The following is a 10,118-nucleotide window of genomic DNA, read 5'->3' on the forward strand; positions in this document are numbered from 1 at the left end:
GCAGAGAGCGAGGGGTGAGGGTGGAAGGGCTCGGGGAGGCCCTTATATAGGCGAGCGGCGGTCCACCGTGGGCTCGTGCGCCAGCGGGCTCGTGCTCGTCGCTACGGGCCTCGGGAGGGCGCTGCACCGTGTCTAGGGGGCTCGTGGGGGTCGTCTACGCCCAGGGGAAGAAGAGAGAGAGAGAGCAGGGGGCCAGAGGCACCGCGCGTGTGAGCACGCTCACTGGTGCACTCGGGCGGCCCTTGTTCGCTAGCGCGGAGGCGCGTGGAGGAGGAGAGAGGAGGGGGACAGCGCCGTGGTGTGTCGCGGACGTCGAGGCGTATCGGTTGGCGCGCTGGGGAGGCCCGAGGTGGCCGGAAGCATTGGGCAGAGGGCGGCTACAGTGCCTAGCCGCACTGTAGCGCGCTCTGGAGCGCGCGTTTGGCATGCCATGGCATATTATATGCCCTGTGGGCGCGGCCACTGATGTCCAGTAGTGCCAGGGGGTAGTAAAGAAGGAGGGGGGAGGCATTGGATGCCTTGGATGGCCACTGGGGTGAGGAGAGAGGTGAGGAAGAGGGAGAAAGGGCTGTCCAGAGAGAGAAAGAGGGGGGTTTCACCCCTCAATTATTGAGCTGGGGACTTGCCATTGTTACTGGAGGTGAAAGGGGTCTAGGAGGAGCTGTGGTAAAAATTAGAGCTCACCAAGAATAGTGTAAGGGGTCAAAACAGTGGTTTTTGCAAAATGTCAGAAGGTGTTTGATAGAGTTTTGAGCAAGCAAATGGACTCCAATTGCCATGAGACTCCACAAGGTGAAATTACTCATATAAATATAGCCTTCCACCAATTTGGAGATTATTTGGGCAAAGTTGCCAATGCAACTTTTGCAAACCCTAAAAATGGGCAGAATTGGATTTGTGTAGATCCAGTGGAGTAGATCATCTCTCCTTGATGTACCACTTGGTGTGGTAGCCTTATTTGGTCACATGATCAGGCTCACCAAAGTTGGGGTCTTGGAGAAGAAGTTGGTAGAACAAAGTTGTTCAAATTTGATTCTGGTCAGAGAGGGTTTTGAGGCACTTTGACCAAGATTTCCTCTTCTCCAACCTGTGCCATTTGGTCTAGATGCATCATTGGACCCATGAAGCATGTTCACCAGGTTTGAGCACATTTGGACACATTTGGCAATGTAAAGTTGATCAAACTTCAGAATGGACAGAAATAGTTTTGAGGGGTTTTGATGATGTTATCTTGTTCTCCAAGTTATGAGACTTGGCAAGATCATCTAATTTGTCATATGTGACATGATAGAATTTTCCTGGAATTTTTGAATAATATTTCCTTTGTAAATATTTCAAAAGCTTGAAATATCCAGGAAGGGTTTTAGAGGGATTTGACCAATATTTTGAACATGACCATGTGTTGAAACTCTTATATATGGACAATATATGTCCTATGAGTTTCCCTAAATTTTGTCAAATATTTTTAAAACAATAAAATAATTTTTCCCTATTAAAGACCATTTCTGGCCTTAAGAAAAAGCTTTTAAATAAAATAGTAAAACAACTTTTAAAATTATATTTTTGTGGTTTCTTGGTATCCTATATCTAATAGGAGTCAAATATATTTTTGGAAAGATTTTTACTGCCCTTAATCAAGTACTTGCTGTGCAAATCTTAATTCAAGGGTTTTTGGAAAGCTAATTTTAGAAAATACTTTTTGGCCAAATTATTTTTGTAAGAAAATACTATATTGCTCTACACACATGGCATGATCATTGGACAGAAGTTTGGGGCAAGGAGATGAAGTATAGAAGGTGGAGTGGTTGACTATTAAGAGCACTTGAAAACCACATAGGGAAAACCAACACCAAATAAAAGCCAAATAAAGCAAAAAGTTTTTGTTGGTCCAAATTTTCATGCTTTATTTATGAAAATGAAATGTTACAAAATGCAGGGTGTGACAGACCTACCCCCCTTACAAGAATCTCGTCCCCGAGATTCCTAAACTAGGCTTTAAAGAGACACGGGAACTCGGATCTAAGGTAGTCTTCACGCTCCCAAGTTGCTTCTGCTTCAGAGTGGTTGCTCCATTGGACCTTGAAGTACTTGATGGTTCGGCTTCGAGTGTGCCGCTCGGCCTCATCCAGAATGCAGATGGGCCTTTCACGGTAAGTCAAATCAGGCTGAAGGTCAATGGCTTGGTGATTGACGTCCTTGTAGAGATCAGGCTTGTCTGGAACTTGGAGACACTTCCGGAGTTGTGACACGTGGAACACGTTGTGCACATCAGAAAGTTCAGGTGGAAGTTCCAACTGGTAAGCCACTTCTCCTCGTCGCTCCACGATCTTGAAGGGGCCAATGTATCTCGGAGCGAGCTTTCCTTTGACATGGAAGCGCTGGGCTCCTTTGAGAGGGGTGACCCGGAGATAGACATGGTCTCCAACTCGGAAGTTTATGTCTCTACGACGTGAGTCAGCGTAGCTCTTCTGTCTTGACTTGGCAGACTTCAGACGCTCTCTGACAAGCTGGACTTCCTCTTCGGCTTTACGGAGGATATCCGGCCCAAAGACAAGTCCTTCACCGGTCTCTGACCAATTGAGAGGTGTACGGCACTTCCGCCCATATAACACTTCAAATGGTGCCATCTGAAGGCTTGCCTGGTAACTGTTGTTGTAAGAGAACTCGACAAAAGGGATGCAGTCTTCCCACTTAGCTCCATAAGCTAAGACACAGGCTCGGAGCATGTCTTCGAGTATTTGATTCACTCGCTCGGTCTGACCTCCGGTCTGTGGGTGGAAAGCAGTGCTGAAGGATAACTTGGTCCCCATGGCCTCCTGGAATTTCTTCCAAAACCTTGAGGTGAACTGGGTTCCTCGATCTGACACAATCTCTTTGGGAACACCATGAAGGCTCACAATTCGGTTGATGTAGAGACTGGCTAACTGGTTGCCGTCATGGGTAGTCTTAACAGGAATGAAATGGGCCACTTTGGTCAAATGATCGACTATGACCCAGATGGAGTCATGTCCCTTGTTTGACCTAGGTAGTCCAGTGATGAAATCCATCCCGACTTTATCCCATTTCCACTCGGGAACCTTGAGTGGTTGGAGTAATCCAGCAGGTCGCTGATGTTCAGCTTTGACTCTCTGGCATACGTCACACTTTGCAACATAGGTGGCAATCTCCCTTTTCATCCCGTGCCACCAAAATCTTTCCTTCAGGTCTTGATACATCTTGGTGCCTCCAGGGTGGATGGAATATGGGCTGTCATGAGCTTCTTGCAAGATCAGGTTCTTGAGCTCAACCTTGTTGGGCACGCAGATGCGACTCCCAAACCACACAATTCCTTCCTCATCCTCTGAGAATCCTGGGGCTTTGCCTGGCTTGATCTTCCTCTTGACACCTTCAATACTCTCATGCCCCTTCTGAGCTTTCTTGATATCATCCATCAAGGTAGGCTTAACTTCGAGGTTGGCCAAGAATCCTGGTGCAACCAGTTCCACCCCGAAGCTTTCAAGTTCTTCATACAAGGCGGGTAGCTTGTGCTTTAGCATAGCATTCAAGGAGCAAGCCTTCCTGCTCAACGCATCTGCCACCACATTAGCCTTTCCAGGGTGGTACTGAACACTGAGGTCATAATCCTTTATCAACTCCAGCCATCTTCTCTGCCTCATGTTCAATTCTCTTTGAGTGAAAATATACTTCAGACTTTTGTGATCCGTGTATATCTCACATCGCTTCCCCAAGAGGTAATGTCGCCAAGTCTTCAGGGCATGAACCACTGCTGCTAGCTCGAGGTCGTGAGTAGCATAGTTCTCTTCGTGAGGTCGTAGTTGCCTTGAAAGGTAGGCTACGACTCTGCTTTCTTCCATCAGAACACCTCCCAGTCCGATTCTTGACGCATCACAATATATCACAAACTCCTTGTGTATATCTGGTGTGGCCAGAACTGGGGCAGTGGTTAGCCTCTTCTTCAGCTCCTGGAAGCTCTCTTCGCACTTCGGCGTCCATTCGAACTTCTTGTCCTTCTTCAAGAGTTGAGTCATGGGTCGGGCAATGCTCGAGAATCCTTCAACGAACTTGCGGTAATATCCTGCGAGTCCGAGGAAGCTTCTGACTTCCTTCACATTGCTCGGGGATTGCCATTCAGTCACGGCTTCAATCTTAGCAGGGTCGACTGACAATCCCTCTTCAGTTAGAACATGACCCAGGAATCCAACTTCACGCAGCCAGAATTCACACTTGCTGAACTTGGCATACAGTTGGTGCTCTCGAAGCTTGTCTAGGACCATCCTCAAGTGTTGCTCGTGTTCTTCTTCCGACTTCGAGAAGACAAGAATGTCATCAATGAAGACAACGACAAACTTGTCCAAATATTCCATGAAGACCTTATTCATGAGATACATGAAGTAAGCTGGGGCATTGGTCAACCCAAAGGACATGACCGTGCACTGATACAGGCCATATCTGGTTACGAATGCCGTCTTCGGAATATCTTGGGGTCTGATTTTCAGTTCGTAGTACCCAGATCTGAGGTCGATCTTGGAGAACACCTTGGCCCCATTGAGTTGATCAAACAGATCTTCAATCTTGGGAAGTGGGTACTTGTTCTTGATTGTAACTTCATTGAGGGAGCGGTAGTCAATGCACAAGCGGATGGTACCGTCCTTCTTTGCCACAAATAGAACAGGCGATCCCCAAGGGGAGGCACTAGGGCGGATAAATCCCTTCCTCAACTGCTCTTCCAGCTGCTTCTTCAATTCTGCTAACTCCTCCGATCCCATCCTATAAGGCTTCTTATAGATGGGTCCTGCTCCGGGTATGAGCTCGATGATGAACTCAATGTCTCGGTCAGGAGGCATTCCTGGTAGCTCATCAGGAAAAACATCGGGATACTCGCATACTACCGGCACTTGTTCCAATCCAACTTCAGTCAGACAGTTGACTTGGTTGGCTTGAGCAGAGCAGGGGATGGAGGCAAACTTAACTTCGACTCCTCGGCCATTGGTCATAGTGACAGCCCGGTTGGCGCAATCTATCAAGCCTTGGTGCTTGCTGAGCCAATCCATTCCCAAGATCACATCCAAGCCTTGTGATTTTAGGATGATAAGGTCTGCTAGGAAGTCTACCCCGTTAATGGTAATCCCGACTCCTTTACATCCTATCTTGGCTCTCATCTCTGCTCCGGGGGTTTGTACCACCATAGGGTTATTCAGGGGTGTAGGGGTCATGCCACTTTTTAATGCAAAACTTTGGGTGACAAAAGAATGCGTGGCTCCAGAATCAAACAAAACAGTTGCGGGTGATGAATTGACAAGGAACGTACCCAGCACGACGTCCGGGTCTTCCTGGGCTTCTTCCGCAGTGACATGATTCACACGACCCCTGCCGTTGTTGGGCAGGTTGCGGGGAGCTTGGTTCCTTGGTGGCATTCCACGGCCTTGTCCTGGGTTCTGTGCATTGGGGCGCGGGGCGTCGGGCTTCTTGTTGGGGCAATTCTTGGAGTAGTGTCCTGGCTGTCCACATCCGAAGCAAGTGACTTGGTTGGGGATGACGCCCTTGCCAACATTGTTATTGGGGTTGTTGTAAGCTGGCCTGGGGTTGGCATACTGCTGAGGTGGATAGTTGGTGCGGGGTGCAGGAGCCCTTGGTTGCTGATAGGTTGGCTTGACCAGGGCTGGCTGCCACGGGCGAGGCTTCTGGTTGCTGGAGCTACCCTTGCTGATCATGTTGCGCTTACGAGTGTCATCCAAGGCACGTCGCTTGTCCTCAAGCATGAGTGCCTTGTTCACCAGATCAGGAAAGGTTGGGCAGTCACACACAACAAGCGAGTACTGCAGAGTCTGGTTAAGGCCTTCCATGAAGCGTTCCCTTTTGGCAGCATCAGTGCTGACATCCTCAGGGGCATACCTTGAGAGAACACTGAACTTCTGCATGTACTCCTTGACAGTGCTACTACCTTGCTTCAGGGCTCGGAACTCACGCTTCTTGATGGCCATGATTCCAGAGGGAATGTGGGCCTTGCGGAATTCTGTCTTGAAGGTGTCCCAAGTGATGTCTTGCTCAACATGCATAGCCTTGAATCCATCCCACCAAGCTCTGGCAGTCCCCCCGAGACAGTGGGCAGCATACGCCACGTTATCACGGTCCTCAGTGCATCCGACTAGTGCCAGCAGATCCTCAATGGTGCGGACCCAGTCGTCTGCATCCAGGGGTTCAGCAGTCTCGATGAAAGTGGGTGGTGCATGCTTCTTGAACTCCACCAGTGTGGAACGTCCATGGCCGTGCCCCGCCGGCTGGCGATTGACAGCTTGAGCAATCATCTGGAGGGCTGCAGTGTTGGCTTGGCGTTCCTCTCGGAAGGCTTGGAGAAGCTGAGCCATGTCCATGCTTGGAGGAGGTGGTGGGGGTGGAGTCTGTCCTTGGGCTTGGTCCTGGCTGACTCCCGCTTCAGCAGAACCTCCGGCTTCTTGCTGCTGGGTAGAGGTACCAGTACGTGTTACAACAGGCATCCTGTTGGAGTGGTCAAGGTTTCATGATTGGGGAAAGATGGGGAAAGCAACATAGATGGGATGCCTAGCAAGGGGGTTGGTATGACACTAATTGTTTTCATGCAAGGGCCAAAAGGGCCAAACACATTCATTAAAGTCCAAATGGGTGATGTAGTCGTTTACAAGTTCCCGAAGGAAAGCACGACATCCCTCAAACACAACAAAAGCAAACACAACACTACATGGTTTCATAAGAACCATTACATGGACTCGACTTCGCATAGGGGTACACGACCTATCCTACCGTAGGGTTACTAACGGGCATATCCAAGTTGTGAATGATGCCTAAGTGGTGGAATGCTCGGTCGCGTAGTCTGGCTCTACTGGGTCTTCCTCCTCTTCATCAGTAGCGCGGCTTTCTTCATTGCTTGAAGGGGTGGGGGAGTGGAGGAGCTCAACGCGGCGTTGCTTTGCTGGTGGGGTGAAGAGCCTGCGGTAATCCCTTGCGCTCCTGCGGGGTTGCTGTGGTGGTTCTCCATCCTTTGGGGGTCTTCCGCCTCTGTATGCGATTGCGGGCTGTCCAGGGGGAGCACCTTCCTTCTTGATCCTGTCCGTCTTCTCTTGTGCTTGGCGAAGAAGTGCCTTGGTCTCATGAAGTTCCTTTCGGAGTTCCATTGATTCCGCGGCCAAGTGTTGTGCCAAACTATCGGCACAAAGGCTGAAGTAGGTCTGGAATCGGAGTGGAAGTCCTTCTTCTAGTGGTGGAGCTGGTGCATTGCTCTCATCCTCACCTTCCTTCCGATAAGGCAAGAAGCGGGTTGCCAACTCGTCTGCCATCTCTGGAAGAAGGTCTCGGAGGCGGGTGAGTGCCTTGAGGGTTGCCGTCTCTACGGCAAGAACTAGTGTTGCCATCTGGGGTCCCTCGAAGAACCAGCTTGTTGGGGAGTCATTGGCCTTCACGATCACTTCCACATGATACTCCGTCTCGGCGTCATTGATCCAATGCTCATGGTAGGTGAAAGTGGGGGCTCGGTGGAACTGGCACTTCTTGAGGCTATCCTCGAGAAGCACGGGAAATCCGGTGGTCAGGAAGTCTTCGGGTACGGCAGCCATCTACAAAGGTTGAATGGGAGAGGTCAATAAGGGAAAAATACATCTTGGGTGGGGTAAGCTTCAGAAAAGAAGAGAGGTTTAGATGGTCTCAAGTTAACTAACGTCCATGCTAACTAAGGCTTCCTACAGTCAGGATGGCTCTGATACCAGCTCTGTGGGGACCCCGACTCACAAGTCGTGATCACCGAATGCACGTGTACAGTGATCCCAGAGATCAATGCTCACTGAACACACAGAAGCTGAATAACAAGAGTCTTACATCCATACATACCGTCTTACACAAATTATGACCATTATGGTCAAGTCTTACGTTGATAAAGCCTTAAGGGCTGAACATCAAATGAAACACAAGCAGCGGAAATCTTCGTCGAGAAATAGAACCCATGCCATCTGCCTTAACCCTACAGGCATTCTGACTGGGAAAATATCCTAGTTCGCATGATCGTCTCCAAAGAACTCTTCTTCGAACTCCGGTTCTTCCATGCCTGGTCAATTAAATAACCAGTGGCAAGCCAATGAGTACTTTGAATGTACTCGCAAGCAACCCATGATTTGGTTCAAGGTACAGTAATGCATGACATAGGTAAAGTTTGAATAAAGCTAGTTTTGAGTGCAAGGACATGTTCAACAACCTATAAAGCATGCATCAAAAGAATTTAAGTAACCATGAGATCTGGTCACAGATATCAACATAAATAGAATGGGCACCAACCCATTTATCATAAACAGAGTGGGCACCAACCCATCTCAATCGTGTCAAGTCCTTGGCTTGACCCAAGTCATTTCCATCATCTCACTCACACGGTTGAAAACCCTGGACATAGTTTAAGCAGCACCGCCCAACCGTCCTTGACCGTGGACACGGCTATTCGAATAGTTTTACACTCTGCAGAGGTTGCACACTTCACCCACTAGATCCGGGGAACTTCCGTGTCATCCACGACCCGCGGTACCTCAAGTACCCGGGGTAAGCACCCGATCACCGCCTTTCCCTAGACGACACTAACATGGAGTCCACTCGATTGGTAGTAACCCTCGTGCCAAACATTTCACATAATAAAGTTGTGGAGCCTCGCTCCCATATTCATCACATACCACAAGCACGGGGTACCAACGGTGTGTCCGGTGCCCTGTGAAAACAGTCATGGCCGCCCTACCTGGCACGACCCCGTCCAAAGAGAGAGCACCAACTCTCCCCCGTCACTAGTAATGCGGGCTCCAAGCTAGTATCGGTCTAGGTACTCAACAATGCCCTTTCCCATATAAGGGTAGAGTGGTCGCGCATGTAGGGTTGGGACAGTCATCAAATCTTAAATCTAATCCGTTTTCGAAAACAACACACACTTGCCTCGGTACACCACTTCGTCATCAAGTGGTTACCTTTCTCATCATCTCCCTCGGGCATAAATGGCACCCGATGGGGTTTTCGAAAGTTGTTTGAAAATATTTTGTCTCCATCACATGCATATTCCCGTCCCTTTTTGCGTAGCAAACTACTTAGCATCCTATCTACTCCCATCGTCATAACCCTCATAAGAAGGTAGGGTCATGCACAATGCAAGTATCAATGAGAAAAGTAACGGAGGCAACCCACCAAAGTGGTTACCCATCCTTCATGATTCCGATGCAACAATAATATGTGCTATATGACATGCATAAAAAGGGTTTCATAGACATGGTCAAAGGGCTGCTTGCCTGGCGCAACAAAGTCTTCTGGGTCTTCAAAGTCCTCTGGTCCAACTCCTTCGTCAGCAACGCAATCTATCGTCGCAAAATAATAACGAGAAAATAAGGCAATAATAGAAACAGAAAAATCAAAGTGCTCAGAAAAATGTCAACTCTTTTTGTAAAATATTAGATGGAAATCTAAGAAGGGGAAACTTGCTAGTTTTGGATTTGGAGTGGTGGAACAGGAGATATGGATTTTCAGAGGCACATTTAAATGCTAAAATCACATTTAAATATCTTCAGTGAAGAAAGGTTGGTTGGATTTAAATGGGAATTACACCATTAAATATGTAGCAATATTTTGGGATTTTAGAAATTGGAATTAATCCATTTGGACAAATATTGTGTCCTGTGGAATTTTTGGAAAAAGTGACAGAAAGGAAAAAGGAAAAGAGGCACTGTGCCTGCCGGGCCAGAACAGCCGCAGGGCAGCGGCCCAGCCAGCAGGCCGGCCCAGCCGAGCCAGCGCACAGCGCGCGCGCGCGCGCCAGGTTTTCAAACCTGACGAGCGGGGCCCAGCTGCCAGTGGGAGAGAGAGGGGGCGAGAGAGAGGTGAGGATGATAGGCGGGGCCCGCCTGTCATCTCTGACCTTGCGACCAGAGGGCCGGCATGCTCACCGGCGACGATGCAGGCGACGGCGAGCTCCGGCGAGTGCGGGGATGGCTTCAGGGGGCCGCCGCACGTCGGTGGGTGGTGGACTTGGCCGGGGGGGTGCCTGGTTCGCCGGCGACGAGGTTCGCGACAGAGGATCTTCGGGAGGCGGTGGTTCCGGTCGTTTCCCGCAGCTACAGAGAGGGGAAACG

The sequence above is a fragment of the Triticum dicoccoides genome, chromosome 7B, assembly GCF_002162155.2.
Source record: "Triticum dicoccoides isolate Atlit2015 ecotype Zavitan chromosome 7B, WEW_v2.0, whole genome shotgun sequence".
NCBI lineage: Eukaryota > Viridiplantae > Streptophyta > Magnoliopsida > Poales > Poaceae > Triticum > Triticum dicoccoides.